Genomic DNA, 16,174 nt, shown 5'->3' on the forward strand with positions numbered 1-16,174 from the left:
CTCTGTGCTGATAGCCTGCTTCAGATTCTGTCTCCCTCTCTTTCTGCCCCTCCCCCATCTGCACTCTCTCTCTCAAAAATAAACATTAAAAAAATTGTTTTAAGTTAAAAGACAAAACTATTAGTAACTGTAGCTCTAATAATTTGCGAACAGATTTTTAAAAAACATACAAATGGCCAACAGGTACATGGAAAGGTGCTCAACATCCCTAATCATCAGGGAAATGCAAATCAAAACCACAAGTTATAACCTCACACCTGTTAGGATGGCTTTTATTTAAAAAGACATAGATAACATGTTGGGAAAGATGTGGAGAAAAGGGAATCCTTGTACACTGTTGGTGGAAATGTAAACTGGTATAGTCATTAAGCAAAACAGTATGAAAGTTCCACAAAAATTAAAAAAAAAAAAAAAAACTATCTTATAATCTAACAATCCTACTTCTGGGTATATCCAAAGGAAACAAAATCATTATCTTAAAGAGCTATCTGCATCTCCATGTTCAGTACAACAGTATTCACAAGAGTCAAGATATGGAAACAACCTAAATGTGAACAGAGAAGTGGATAAAGATGATGTTGTACATATATACAATGAAATATTATCCAGCCATAAGAAACAAATCCTGTCATTCACATTGTACACACACACACACACACACACAAAGATACAAACTTCAGCTACATATTTATATCCTTTTCAACCCCAAAGGTAAAATCAAGTCCAATGAGAACACATTAGAATAATTTCCATCAAAGTCAAAGGCCAAACAAGCCTATCCCTTTTACTACTGTTGTAGAGGTACGAGCTGTCACAATTAGGTGATTGAAAGAAAACACAGGAATGTAAATGTAAAAGAAAAAGTAAAATGACCATTATTTGCAGATGATATTATTATATACCTAGAGAGTCAACTAAAAACCTTTATAGTTTTGTAATCAGGTAAGGTGGTGAAAATTAATACACAGAAAATAATGCCTTCACATACACCATCAACAAGAAGGTAGAAGATAAAATGCTTCAATACCACCAAAAACAAAGAAAAAGACCTGATAATAAACTTAACAAGAAATGCCAAGAAATCTCTCAAACTCTGAGGGACACAGAAGAAGGCTTGAGCAAAGAGAAAGGCATACAATCTTCTCAGTGGGAAAGACTCATCACCTAAATGTCATTCTTCCTACATTAACCTAAAAATGTAACACCGTACCAATAAAAACAAAAAGGATTTTTTTGAAACAGGCAAATTTACCTTAAAGTTCATATAGTAAAACATAGCCAAGAAAATTCTGAAAATTAAAGGTAATGAATGAGAATTCACTTTACCAAATATCAAAACATGCTCTAAAGCTAAAATTAAAATGTGTACTAAAACATAAATACACAGATTGACGTACAGAATTGAAAGTCCAGAAATACACCCAAATGTATATGATATGTGGCAAAGTATATCACATATAGTAAAGGATATTTGAACAAGTGCAAGAAAGATGACCTGTTTAATACAAGGCATTGCAACAAATGGGTGGCCATTTGGGAAAAAATTAAGTTGGACCCACACTTTTCACCAAAATAAATTCCAAATGGATAAGAGATTTAAAGGTAAATAATGAAATTCTAAAAGTACTTTAAGGAACCACAGGATAATTTTTCATACTCTTCTACTAGGGAAGATCTTTCTAGGTATGATAGAGAACCAAGAAGCCTTAAAAGTTCAATGAGTAGGACCTAATTAAGAACTAGAGGGTATTCATGCCATGTGAAATAAGTCAGTCAGAGAAAGACAGGTATCATATGATTTCACTCATATGTGGAATTTGAGAAACTCGACAGATAACATAGGGGAAGGGAAGAAAAAAAATAAGATCAAAATAGAGGAGGCGGCAAACCATAAAAGACTCTTAAATACAGAGAACAGAGTTGCTGGAGGAGAGGTGGGTCGTGGGATGGGTTAAATGGGTGATGGGCATTAAGAAGGGCACTTTTCAGGATGAGCACTAGATGTCATATGTAAGAGATGAATTGCTGGGTTCTACTCCTGAAGCCAAGACTACACTGTATGTTAACTAACATGAATTTAAATTAAAATTTTTTTCATGACAAAATCATTCTAAATAAAAAGATAAATAACAATCTGGAAAAATATAACTGCAAGTTATATCATTAGCAAGGTGCTAAGTTCCTTCATATACAAAAAATTTTTACAAAATTAATTTTAAAAACACCAAAGCCCAGGGGCGCCTGGGTGGCTCAGTCGGTTGAGCGTCCGACTTCACCTCGGGTCATGATCTCACAGTCTGTGAGTTCGAGCCCCGCGTCGGGCTCTGTGCTGACAGCTCAGAGCCTGGGGCCTGTTTCAGATTCTGTGTCTCCCTCTCTCTCTGACCCTCCCCCATTCATGCTCTGTCTCTCTGTCTCAAAAATAAATAAAAAACGTTAAAAAAAAAAAAAAAAAAAAACAAAGCCCAGGGTGCCTGGGTGGCTCAGTCAGTTAAGTGTCTGACTCAGTTTTGGCTCAGGTCACCATCTCACGGTTTGTGAGTTCAAGCCCCACATCAGGCTCCGCACTGACAGTATGAAGCCTGCTTGGGATTCTCTCTCCCTCTCTCTCTGCCCTTCCCCCACTCATGTTCTCTCTCTAAATAAATTTTAAAAAATAATAAATACACCAAAGCCCAATAGAAATATGGGCAAAGGATATGAACAACTTATTCACAGAAAAGAAAATGGAAAACAGTCCTTCAACCTTATAGCAACAGGAGAGATACAAATTAAAACTACACCTGATAGGAGTGTTCACTCTACTACTCTTTTAACTTTTCTATAGGTTGAACTAAGCTTGGAAGAAAAAACATACAGAGGAATAATTTTTTCACCTATCAAACTGGCAAAGATCAAACTGTGCTATCACAGTGCCGGTGAGGCCACCGCCACACACAGCTGAGGAGCATACTGGACACAGCCTCTATGAAGGTTTATCTGCGAAGAGCTATTAAAATTGCAAAAGCACATACTCATCAACCCAGCAATCCTGCCTCTGCTAAGTGACCAGACAGATGCACTTGGCCACGCATCAAATGATGCCTACAGAAGTGTTTCTGCACTAGCAAAATTGACAACACCTTACATGTCCATCAACAGAGCTCTGGCTAAATAAAGGTATATCCTGACAATGGAAAATTATCCAGTTGTGAAAGACAATGAGAAAGTTCTTATGTATCGATAATGAACTATCACAAACAGAGAGAGAAAAAAGCAAGGGATATAGTGGGCTACTTTCATGTAAAAGCAAAGAACTCTCTGTGTATCTGCCTGTATTATGCAAAGAACACCCCTGCACAGATACTGGAGAACTGGTAACACTGGCTGCCTCTAGGGAGAGGATGCGGTGGCCAGTGCAAGATGGAAGGGAAACTTCCCTGTGTATACTCTGTTGTTCCTTTTGAATTTTGTGCCATGTGAATGTATTACTGCACTGAAAAGCTAAAATTAAAAATAATGAACAATGCTTCCCTGTGGAAGCAGCAGTCTTCCCTGAATTTCTGTCACTGTGTATTTCCCCCATGCCTGTGTTCGTTCTGACTCTCTGAGCCTCCTCTGATTGATTATGGTCCCTTTGGGAAGAAGGTCACAGCTGAATCGCCTTTGTGTTCCCTAGAGTACCCAGCATCTCATTTGGTGCCGAGCGGAAAGTCACTGCAAGTCTGTTCACTGTGCTAAACTAGTCCACTGGTGCAAACAATTCATCCTTGGGGGAAAGAAGATTTTTCTGAAAGTTGTTTTGCAAGGCGGCCCAATGATAAGGACAGGAAATTCTGCTTCTGAAAGCATCAAAATTAGCCAAACAATCCAGAGAATTCTCAGCAGACCAAGTTAAAAGTAAATGAACAGAGAGAGGAGTTTCACTTCATGAATGAAAGCTGATTTCAGAGAACTTGAAGCCTGAAAATACATATATATTCAAGAGGATGATTACTGCCACATTTAGAGTAATTGTTAGGATGGCACAGCAATACCCAGATCGAAGGGAAGACCAAATTATATTAACTGGTTGTGATGGTCATCACAAGTAACCACGTACATGATGCCGACTCTCTTCACAACTGGACAACAACAAATATATTACAGATTTTCTTCCACAGTGCCAGCTACCACATTCTTATTCCCTTCTGACCTGGTCAGGAAGGACTAACAAAGGGACTGAACTGACCCCTGCTAAGAATGTGGGCAAAGAATTTGTTTTAAACCTAGAAGCAACCCAGGAACCCAATGGGACAGCCCAGTCATTTCATAAGACTTCTGGCTGAGGGGGAGGGTGCCCTCAGTCTCAGTCCCAGCAGGTGCTGGCAGGAGCATGGCGAGGACCAGCCGCCTGCTCCCAGCTAACCGTGGGCAAGCACAGCCATATATATCCACACAGGACAGAGGCCCCTTGCCTGGTTTCCTGACAGAAGTGTGGCCTGATGGAGGGCACCACGGTTCTTGATAGCTTACCCTAAAGTGAGAGTGTGAAGAGACTCTTTTTCGTTACTGTCACAAAAGCTTTTAATATAAACGCTACACAGAAAATGGTTTCATTCCCAACATAAATCTGCAAAAGCACTGTGAGAGAGAGCTTGAGATGAAGTTCACCTGGAGCTCTTCTCCTTGACACAGCCATTTTCAAAAAACGGTGCTGGGAAAACTGGACAGCCACTATGCAAAATAGTTAGATGGGACCATTACATCACATATAAAAATTCAAAATTCATCAAAGACCTAAACAAAGAGCTAAAACTATAAAACTCTTAAAAGAAAGTAGAGTAAAAGCTTCAGAATACTGGATTTGACAAAAATTTCTTGAATATGACACCAAAAGCACAGGCAGAAAAAAAAACTGGACCTCAAAAACTGAATTTTTGTGCATCAAAGGAAGCTATTGAGTGAAAAGACAACCCACAGAGTGGGAAAAAGTAATCATACCTGATAGGGACTTAATATCTAGAACACATAAAAAAACTTTTATAACTTGGCAACAAAAAACCAAAAAAGCCTATTCAAAAATGGGAAAAGGACTTGAATAGACATTTCTCTAGGGAAGATATACTAATGGCCAAGAGGCACATGAAAAGATGCCCAACACCACTAATCATTAGGGAATGCAAATTAAAACCATAATGACAGTGGGGTGCCTGAGTGGCTCAGTCACTTAAGTGTCCGACTTCAGTTCAGGTCATGATCTCGCGGTTCATGGGTTCAAGCCCCACGTCGGGCTCTGTGTTGCTAGCTCAGAGCCTGGAGCCTGCTTCAGATTCTGTGTCTTCCTCTCTCTGCCCCTCCCCCACTCGCACTCTGTCTCTGTCTCCAAAAAAATGAGAAAAAAAAATTAAAAACAAAAACCATAATGAGATATCACTTCACATCCACAAGCATAGCTATTATTAAAAAATAAAAACAGGGGCACCTGGGTGGCTCAGTCAGTTAAATGTCCGACTCCTGATCTCGGCTCAGGTCATGATCTGGCGGTTCATGGGTTCAAGTCCCATGTCAGGCTCTGTGCTGACAGTGCAGAGCTTGCTTGGGATTCTTTCTCCCCCTGTCTATCTGCCCCCGCTCTGCACGCATGCCCTCTCCCTCTGTCTCTCCCTCTCTCTCAAAAATAAGTCAACATTTAAACATCTTTAAAAATAATAAACAAAAACAAATAAAAATGGAAAGTAACGTTGCCAAGGATGTGGAGCAACTGGGAACCCTTGTAAGTTACTGGTACAAAGTAAAATGGGGCAGCCACTGTGGAAAACAATCTAGCAGTTCCTCAAAAAGTTAAATACAGAATTACCATATGTTCCAGCAATTCCTCCCCTGGGTATATATCCAAAGAACTGAAAGTAGGGATTTGAACAGATATCTGTACAGTCACGTTTATAGCAGCATTATTCACAATAGGCAAAGGGACAAACAGCCCAAATGTCTGCCAACAGATAAAGAGATAAATAAAATGTGGATATACATACAAGAGAATATTTGGAAAATATTCCAAAAGGAATGAAAAGAAAATGAAATTCTGACACATGATACAACATGGATGAACAATGTTCACTATGTTAAGTGAAATAAGCCACATATAAAAGGACAAACACAGTATGATTCCACTTATACGAGGAACTTAGAATAGGCAAATTCATAGAAACAGAAAGGAGAATAGTGGTTGCCAGGGGTAGGAGGAGGGAAGAATGGGAAGTTGTTTAATGAGTACAGAGTTTGTGTTTGGAATGATGAAAAAGTTCTGGAAATGGACAGTGGTGATGGTTGTACAATACTGTGAATATATCTGATGCCACTGAAAGGTACACTTAAAAATGGTTAAAATGGTGCTTCAGCAGTAACATATGGTAATACTGAAATGACAGAGAAGATCAGCATAGCCCTGTGCAAGGATGACACACAAATTTATGAAGCATTCCATGTATTAAAACAAACAAAAAAGGGGCGCCTGGGTGGCGCAGTCGGTTAAGCGTCCGACTTCAGCCAGGTCATGATCTCGCGGTCCGTGAGTTCGAGCCCCGCGTCAGGCTCTGGGCTGATGGCTCGGAGCCTGGAGCCTGTTTCCGATTCTGTGTCTCCCTCTCTCTCTGCCCCTCCCCCGTTCATGCTCTGTCTCTCTCTGTCCCAAAAATAAATAAAAAATGTTGAAAAAAAAAAAATAAAAAAAAAAAAAAAACAAACAAACAAAAAAAATGGTTAGGGGTGCCTGGGTGGCTCAGTCTGTTAAGTGTCCAACTTTGGCTCAGGTCACGATCTCATGGTTCACGAGTTCAAGCCCCATGTCAGGCTCTGTGCTGACAGCTCAGAGCCTGGAGCCTGCTTCGGATTCTGTCTCTCCCTCTCTCTCTGCCCCTTCCCTGTTCACAGTCTGTCTTTCTCTCTCAAAAATAAACATTAAAAAAAATTTAATGGTTAAAATGATAAATTTTATGTTATGTATATTTTATCACAATAAAAAAAAAACTCATCAAATAATTTAGAAAAGGGGTGCCTGGGTGGTTCAGTTGGTTAAGCATCCAACTCTTGATTTTTGACTCAGGTCATGATCTCATGGTTATGAGATCAAGCCCCATGTTGGGTTCCGTGCTGAGTGTGGAGCCTGCTTGGGATTCTCTCTCTGCTCCCTTGCTTGCACGCATGTATGCTCTCTCTCAAAGTAAAAAAAAAATAAACATTTTTTTAAATGTAAAAAAAATTAAAATTAAAAAGTTAAAAATAAAACAATTTAGAAAGAAAAAATGAAAATATAAAAAGAGGAAGACTGAAAGATACAGATGAAGCAAGACTGCCCTGAGTTAATTAGTAAATAACAGATATAACTGAATATTAGGCACACAAAAGCTCACTGCTCTCTGCTTTTGTATATATTTGAATTTTACCATAATAAACATTAATAAACAAGGAAGTCTTTGTAATGTGCGAAACCTTTTTAGAATTTATCCCCTTACAAAATTTAGCAAGAATGAATATGCAAGGTTCAAAGACCTTCCAACTGGCTAGCTTAGTTGGAAGAGCATGCGACTCTTGATCTGGGGGTTGTGAGTTTGAGCTCCACATTGGGTAGAGATTACTAAAAAAAATAAACTTAAAAAAAAGGGTTAAAAGACTTAAGCTTAAGGCCTAAAACTATAAAATTCTTTTCTTTATGCTTTATTTATTATTTAGAGAGAGAGAGAGAGAGAGAGAGAGAGAAAACCCCACGCACACAATCCCACAACCATGAGATCATGACCTGAGCCAAAATCAAGAGTTGGACACTCAACCAACTGAGCCACCCAGGCATCCTTATAAAATTCTTATAAGAAAACCTAGGGCAAGGGGCACCTGGCTGGCTCAGTTAACCTTACAGTCATGAGTTCAAGCCCCATGTTGGGTGTAAGATAACTTAAAAAAAAAAAAAAAATGGCAAAAGCTTCACAACATTGGACTTGGCAATGATTTCTTGGATATGACACTAAGGACACAGGCAAAAGAAAAAAACAGATTGGACTTCTTAACAATGTTAAAATTGTGTGCATCAAAATACACCAGCAACAGAGTGAAAAGGCAGCACAAAGAATGGGAGAAAATATTTACAAATCAAGTACCTGGTAAGGGATTACTATCCAGCATACACAGAGAACTCCTAAAACAACAAAAAAACACACAATCTGATATAAAACTGGGCAAAGGACTTGAATAAACATTTCTCTACAGAAGATACACCAATGGCTAATAAGCACATAAAAAGATGCTCAACATCACTAACCATTAAGGAAATGCAAATCAAAACTACAATGAGATATCATCTCACGTCCACTAGGATGGCTACCATCAAAACAAAACAAAACCCCAGAAAATAACAAGTGCTGGCAAGGATGTGGAGAAACTGGAAACCTTGTTCATTGCTAGTGATAATGTAAAATGGTACAGCCACTGTGGAAAACTGTATGATGGTTCCTTAAAAAATTAATCAAAGAATTACTATATGATCCAGCAATTCCATTTATGTATATACCCAAAACAGAAAACAGGAACTTGAATATTTGTACACCCATATCCATAACAGCATTATTCACAATATACAAAAGGTACAAACAACCCAAATATCCATCACTGGATATATGGGTAAATAAAATGTGATATATAAATTCCATTTTAACACATGCTACAACATGGATGAATCACGAGGACATCATAATAAATGAAATAGGCCAGTCACAAAAAGACAAATACTGTATGATTCCATTTATATGATGTACTTAGAGTAGACAAAATCAGAAAGTAGAATGGTGGTTGCCAGGGGCCTGGGGAAGAAGGGAATGGGAAGCTGTTCAATGGTATAGAGTCTTGGTTTTCCAAGATAAAGAGAAATGGGAGATGAACGGTATTAATGGTTGCACATTATGAATTTATTCAAACCACTGAACTGTACACTTAAAATGATTAAGATGACAAGTTTTATATTATATATATTTACCACAATAAAAAAAATTAAACAAAAAAGAAGGAGCACACAGGAGGGGGTGGGGGGGGGGGAAGACAGGGCTAGGAGGGATTAAGTGTATTAGAAGGAAAGGAAATAGGAGGGGAACAGAGATTTGGTTACAATATAGTTACAGTAATGTTTAGAATAGGGATGAAATGTGTTTTATATATATGTATGTGTGTGTGTGTGTGTCTATATATATACATATATATATTTTTTTAATGCAGGGAGACTTTTTGTTTTAACGTTTATTTTCAAGAGACAGACAAAGACAGAGCATGAGCAAGGGAGAGGCAGGGAGAGAGAGGGAGACACAGAATCTGAAGCAGGCTCCAGGCTCCCAGCCGTCAGCACAGAGCCCGACGCGGGGCTAGAACTCACAAACTGTGAGATCATGGCCTGAGCCAAATTTGGACACTCAACTGATTGAGCCACCCAGGTGCCCCAAATGTGTTATATATGTTATGGTATAATCTAAAAGAGCAAAATAACTAGACATTAAAAAGAACATCATAAGCCAAAAGTAACCTTAATATAGAAAATACAAACCATAGAACTCTGAGTACAAATCAGACTCTGAACTCCCAAATAGCCAATGCAAAGAGGGAACCATTACTGACTTAGTTCACACTATACTTTAGACAAAATCAAAACAGTGGCTTCGAAGAGGCACAGTCACTCCAAGCATTAAACCTCAAGGAAATTCCAGTAGGCCTCAGAGATTTTCTTAGGGACTTCTCACACAGATCTCCATGCAAGCTGATGGGACCATGCAAAGTCAGTTTACTAAAAAACAATTGGAGGAGGGGCCAAAATTATGTTGCCTCCTAATGATCTGGCTTCACTCAAAGACAAAACACTGCCCAGAACATGTGCATTGAAACACCTTCCAGCACAGTCTCACGAATGTTTTCTCACAGTTGTGCTTGGGATGGTATTTGGGAAGTGAAAAATTCAAGATTATCCTCCCTGACAGGAATATGAGATGCAACATTCTCTGTTGTTTGCTAAAGGCAGGTCTTGATGTTTCCAACAGTTACTGGTGCAGGGATGACAAATCAAAATGGATGTCCACATCCAACCAGAGGTCAGGCCTGAAAGAAAGGACCTAATCACCCCATGGAGATGAGGCGGCATCTACATGAGCTGGTAGAGAGAAGAAGAGTTGGGTACGTCATTTTGGGGAAGATCATGAGAGCAGGGAGCTACTAAAGATTGTTGAAGAGGACCATGATTGGAGACTTTGAGTGATAGTGCAGTCTTCTGAAAGGTGCAATCCCAACCCACAGCCAAACACAGCAAGCTGCTCAAAGTTGAAAGTTACTGGGAAACATAAAAATAAATGAAATTTTAACTTTAAAAAAACAAAAATGGGGGTCCCTGGGTGGCTCAGTCGGTTACGTGTGTGACCTAAGCTCAGGTCATGATCTCGCATTCTATAGTTGGAGCCCTACGTTGAGCTCTGTGCTGACAGCTTGGAGCCTGGAGCCTGCTTCGGATTGTGTGTCTCCCTTGCTCTCTGCCCCTCCCCTGCTCATGCACGCACTCTCTCTCAAAAATAAACATTAAAAAAATGTTTTAAATGCTGTAGAATAGGGGCGTCTGGGTGGCTCAGTCAGTTGAGCGGCCGACTTCGGCTCAGGTCATGATCTCGCGGTCCGTGAGTTCGAGCCCCGCATCGGGCTCTGTGCTGACAGCTCAGAGCCTGGAGCCTGTTTCAGATTCTGTGTCTCCCTCTCTGACCCTCCCCTGTTCATGCTCTGTCTCTCCCTGTCTCAAAAATAAAAAAAAATTTTTAAATAAATGCTGTAGAATAGTGTTTTACATAAAATCATGTTTACGCAATAACAAAAAATGGATACAAGACAGTATGATCTCATTATAGAGAAAGAACACGCGAGAACAAGAAAATGAGCAAGAATAAAGCCTGCCACTGGAATTATAGGAAAAAAAAACCTGTGCACATGCACACCTGCCTATTAACTGTTCTTCAACAGACAACTTGTATTTTTTAAACATCTCTAACCCCTCAACAAATTTAGAAATATAGGATTGCAGTAAAAAATAAAAATAGCAATATAATGAGAATGAAATTCTCAACTGAGAATTGAGAATTATGACATCATCTAAAAATAATGAGAAAACTGGCTAAGAACAAGAGCCAGTTATGTACTTGGCAAAACTATAGTATACGACTAACGCTGATGGGATTCAGTGTGAAACACGTAAGTACTGGCATCATGCTCTGGTTTTAGGTGCACTGATGGAGCCATAGCTCTCAAAGTATAGTTCCCTAGACCAGCAGCAGCACCTGGTAACTTGTTTGAAATTCAAATTCCAAGGCCTAGCTGTAAACTACAGAGTCAGGGACTGTAGTGAAGTGAGGGTAAAACCAGCCCTCCAGGTGATTCTGATTCACACTAAAGTAAGAACTGCTGGTATGAATCATGTCCCACCTGGATTTAAAAAAAAATAAATAAAAAGCTTGTCTAGCCAAAGAAATACAGTTTTTGCTCAAACCCCTTTCTGTTATTTTAACCTGAACTCCTAAACATGCACTAATCTATTCAACTGTGAAATAAGCTGGAAGTAACTTAAATATATTTTTTAAATTAGAATTCTGGAATTTCTTGTTTTAATATAATGCACCAATCACTGCAGAGGAGTGACCTGAAGAAAATCAAATCTAGTTTGTAAAAAGCGGTAAGGAATCAACGTATCTGGAATTTCAATATATCTAACTATCATCTAAAATTTGCAAATACTCTGAAGTTGCTTAACAGCTACGACTATTACAACTGCCACATTTACGTTAACTGATTGTTTTAGTGTCTCACTTCTGACATTAACAGGTTTAAAATAGAAGAGATTCAACAAAATTTTAATTTCTAAAGGGCTAGCTCAGTCACTATAGCTTCAAACTTAAAACTGCTGCTATATTTGAGACAAAGACCATTAAAATAACCATATCCTCTTTCACAAAATTGTAACTGCAACTTTTAAAATAATTTATAATTGGTTATTAATATGAAATACCATTCTCCCTCTTTATGTGGAATCACACTGAACTTCATTAAACTTCCAACTCAGGAACAAATGATTAGCACACCTTACATATTTGATACAAATGCTAAATATCAAATCAGAGGTTTCCAAATGTTTTTGATTATGAAACCCCAACAAGAATTTGAGTAAACACCCCAATATATATATACTAGTACATGTTATATGTATATACTACTATATAGTGTACATTATAAAATAACCTAATAAAAATTAACTAAAGCTAAAATAAACACGAAAGTCAGTTTTTTTTTTCCCTGAGACCCATGTTCACCTTTGATGCATGCACTCCCCATCTTTGGACTCCACTGCAAAACTCATGTATGGGCCAGCAACCCTGCAAGCGTTCTCTAGCAGTGCCCCTGACCACTCAAGTGGAAGCTGTCAAATGCAGGGCCGTCAAATGCAGTCTACTTCCTGCTGAGTTCCACATCTGAGACTTGGGTCTGTGATGCTGGCTTCTACCCTTCACCCCATCACCTTCTTCTGCTACCTCTCACCTGCCAACGGGCAACGGAGGAGACTGTGAAGCCAGCAGGCGCAAGAAGAACATGAAAGTACAGACTGTCATCAAGCAAGCCTAGGTTTGCAGAGCCTGGGCTCTGCCTCTAACTCAGCAGGTGACCCGGGGCCAGGCAGATAACATCTGTAAAACTCATCATTAAAGGGGGTGATAACAGTATCATCTCCCCCAGTTACTACGATGATTAAGTGAGATAAGCTATTATTAGAGCACCTAACACAGTATCTAGACAGTACACACGTTCAATAAATATTTCACTCAAAATTACTACTTCAGGCAGGGGGAAAAAAAAAACACGTCACCTGGACTTTGTTTCATCAGCCAACTCAGGAAGGCAGCAAGTTAAGTTACAGTGGAAGTAGCTCAAGTAGCAGGGTCTGGCAGATCTGAAGGCCTGATCCACCACTTACAAGCTGGGTGACCCTGGAAATCCACTTTCTCTACGAGAGGCAACCTTCTCATCGGCTCAAATGGAAGTGATGACATAAACCGTATACAAAGTACCCGTCAGAGCCAATATAACTAACCCTGGAGACAGCAAATGGCTACCAATGGTGAGGTTAAACAAACAGCACAGAAACCTAAGTGTCATTCCACGGTCCTTAAGACACATCCATGTGCATGGCTAGATACTAAGAGAGTAAGCATCTCTAAAGTCTGCCGCCAAACATTAATAAATGCACGAGTACTGAACCCCACAGGCATGGTTTGCTTCCCAACTGGACAGTTTACTTGCTCAGGCAACTCATAATGACCCCAGGCAACTCATAGTCTTTCTGCCCACTAGGAGTAGACTTTTTATCCACCCCACAACCGTAAACTAGTCTAGACTGCTGGGATGGTGAGGGGGAGGGGGGGATACGAATGATTATAAAGCACACGGGGACCTCAGGAGACATGCTGCTTTTGCACAACAGCAAAAAAAAGAGAGAGACAGAGAGAGAGAGAGAGAGAGAGCTCTCAAACACCCAATTAGTTCATAATAAATGAGAAGTAATGCTTTCAATCTATGACCAAAAGAATATTAAGATACATTTATATTTTGTTTTTTATATCATGTGCCTAGTGGGAATGCTCCAAATGTGTAAAAACACCTTAAAACCAAAACTATATTAACATTCACTTAGAAATATACAGGTCAGGGGCACCTGGGTGGCAGTTAAGCGTCTGACTTCTGCTCAGGTCATGATCTGGCAGTTGGTGAGTTCGAGCCCTACGTTGGGCTCTGTGCTGACAGCTCAGAGCCTGGAGCCTGCTTTAGATTCTGTGTCTCCCTCCCTCTCCCCCCCCGCCCCCCCCCCACGTTCTCTCTCTCTCTCTCTCTCTCTCTCTCTCTCTCGCTGTCTCAAAAATGAATAAATGTTCAAAAACAATATACAGATCAGATGGCAACTACTCTTGTGGTGAGCAAAACATAGGAAGTTCAATCACTGTTGTACATCTGAAAATAATGTAACATTGCAAGTCAACCATACTCCAAAAAATTTTTATCTTAAAATGTGGCACTGTAAAAAAAAAAGGAAAGAAATAGTTCATCATTTAAGCAGCATTCAGGAACACTAGGGTGTGTTCGGCACTAACCAGACATCCTTGACCCTAGCCTTCAATCTTAGCACGATATCCTGAGACAGCAGCACACCAATAAGCCACCATATAACCAAACTCCGCAAAACATCTGGTCGGATAAAAGAAACACAAATCTAACATCATTAAGTAAACCTTTCGTAGGTCTTTTTCACAAATATTATTACAAAATCCCCAAAGAGTGTAATCACGCAGCTCTGACTGTCACCCTAAGAGGTGGGATAGCCAGAAGCCAGACCGAGGAGAACTCCTCCCAGAACCCCCACAGGGACCCGCCGCCCCCTCCGGCCAACAGCATTTCCACCTGTACAACTTTCCGCGATTCAAACGGTCCAGGCTCCCTGCAACCGTGACATTATAAATAATCCTGTATGATATACTAAGGTAATAATAAACACGAAGCAACACGGTAAACACAGGCAACGTGATTGAGCAAAGTTTGGGCTTCGGCAAAACATAAAACTAGAAGCCAGGCAAAACCCAGCAAAGAAGCTACGTGTTGCCTCAAAACCAGAGAGCCCAAAAGAGACAGGAGTAGACAGCATGCTCTCCCCCGCACTCTAGAAAACCCAGACAGCCCCAAAGCAGGTTCTAGAAGCGGCGGCTTCCCGGGACCGCGGGCCAGGGGCCGGCCGCAACGGCGAGACCCCCTCCCCCGGCAGTGGTCACGCGGGACCAGGGGCTGGGTGGGGGCACGGGCGCGCGGGCGGGGGCGCGGCCCGGGTGGGGGTGGGGACGCGGCGGCCCGGCCCCCCTCTCCGGGCTGCGGTCTCCCGGCCCGCACGGCTGCTGGACAGCGCCCACGCCCGCGCACCAGTGCCCCCGGCGGTCCGCACCCCCGACTTCCCGGGACCGCGCGGCCGGAGGCCTGAGCCCGAGCCCGTGGACAGGCGCCGTGGGGACACGCGCGGCGGTACCTGTGGCGGCAGCAGCTCCCAGGCGGCGGTGGCGGCGGCGGCGGGGGCGGGGCGCGGCGTGCGCGCTCCCGGCCCGTGGTCCGGTGCGTGGTGCCCGCCCTCTCTATGCCGGCCGCCTGGCGCCCGCGCAGCTCTCCGCCCCTTCACCTCTCACCTCCTACCTTTCCCCTCCCGCCCTCACCGCCCTCCGCACGTGCTCCAGAGGCGCGCACATGCGTAGTCGAGCCCCGCCCGCGGCTCCCGCTTGCCCCCTGGCGGACGCCCGCCACAACACACAGAGGGAAGGAGAAGCGGCGGTCCTGGGCTGGGCGGGGCGGGGCGGGGCGTGAAGATGGGGCAGGGCCCTGAGGACTGCACCAGGGCTTTTCACAGACAGCACCTTCCAGAGAATTTATCAAGAACGTGCACCAGATGCCTATGGCCCCGTTTGGAACAGCGATAAATTAAAAACAACCATGCAGATGCACAACAAATACATATGGCTGGAATAACTTCTGTCCATAAAACAGATTTCCCTACAGCCTTTTTAAAGGATAAGTTTTATGAATATTTACTGATGTTGAAACCTGTTCTTGAAAGATGGTTCAAAATGAGCTGTGCAGTACGATCTCATTTTTGTGAAAAGTCATCCACAGAGAAGGAAGGCTCTGGGTGCTGCTGATGTGTGGTGGGCAGATATGATTGAGTGGCGGGCGGGTTTAGGGTGCTGGGCTTTCCTATCCGCCGAGGGGCATTTAACCATTCATTTTACACATACTGTGTGTCTTTGTTGGAACCGCACATCTGCGTCCACTGAGTTTTTTACTATGTGCCGGGTGCTGAGCTGAGCATTCATCTGAGCGTCCCGAAAGCCCTTACGTAGGGCTCCTTACTGGGTCTCACACAAGCGGAACAGGAGGGGCCTTCGCCCGCGCTGGGGACACAGCCCAGCGCTGACCATGCTGGGATGCTGCGCGCTGCGACTGCCCGGGGCCCACGCGCAGGGACCTGGATCGCACCCCCTTCGCCCTCGAGTGCCAGGGGTCGGCCCCGCCCCCACCCTGCCGCCCTAGGCATGCTCAGCTCAGCCGCACCCACCCCGGGGCAGATCCTGAT

The 16,174-nt window shown here is 42.0% G+C and overlaps 1 protein-coding gene and 1 non-coding gene across 4 annotated transcripts in view; one reads left to right on the forward strand and one right to left on the reverse strand.

The window, feature by feature from the left end:
* Positions 1 to 15,235, reverse strand: part of SCAP (SREBF chaperone) — a 73,345-nt gene extending 58,110 nt beyond the window's left edge. For 2 of the 3 annotated variants that reach the window (XM_060630897.3, XM_060630893.3), the window contains exon 1: positions 15,080 to 15,235. The gene's annotated coding sequence lies outside the window, so the exon portion shown is untranslated. Of the gene's footprint in view, positions 1 to 8,111; positions 8,134 to 15,079 lie in introns of those variants that run through there. The other variant, XM_060630894.3, reaches the window with a different exon arrangement.
* On the forward strand, positions 6,350 to 6,451 carry LOC132679943 (U6 spliceosomal RNA). The gene has a single exon (XR_009610427.1). It is a non-coding gene; the product is annotated as a U6 spliceosomal RNA (small nuclear RNA).
* Positions 15,236 to 16,174: the final 939 nt, after the last annotated feature.

This window comes from Panthera onca, chromosome A2, assembly GCF_046562875.1.
Source record: "Panthera onca isolate mPanOnc1 chromosome A2, mPanOnc1 haplotype 2, whole genome shotgun sequence".
In the NCBI taxonomy this organism is placed as follows: domain Eukaryota; kingdom Metazoa; phylum Chordata; class Mammalia; order Carnivora; family Felidae; genus Panthera; species Panthera onca.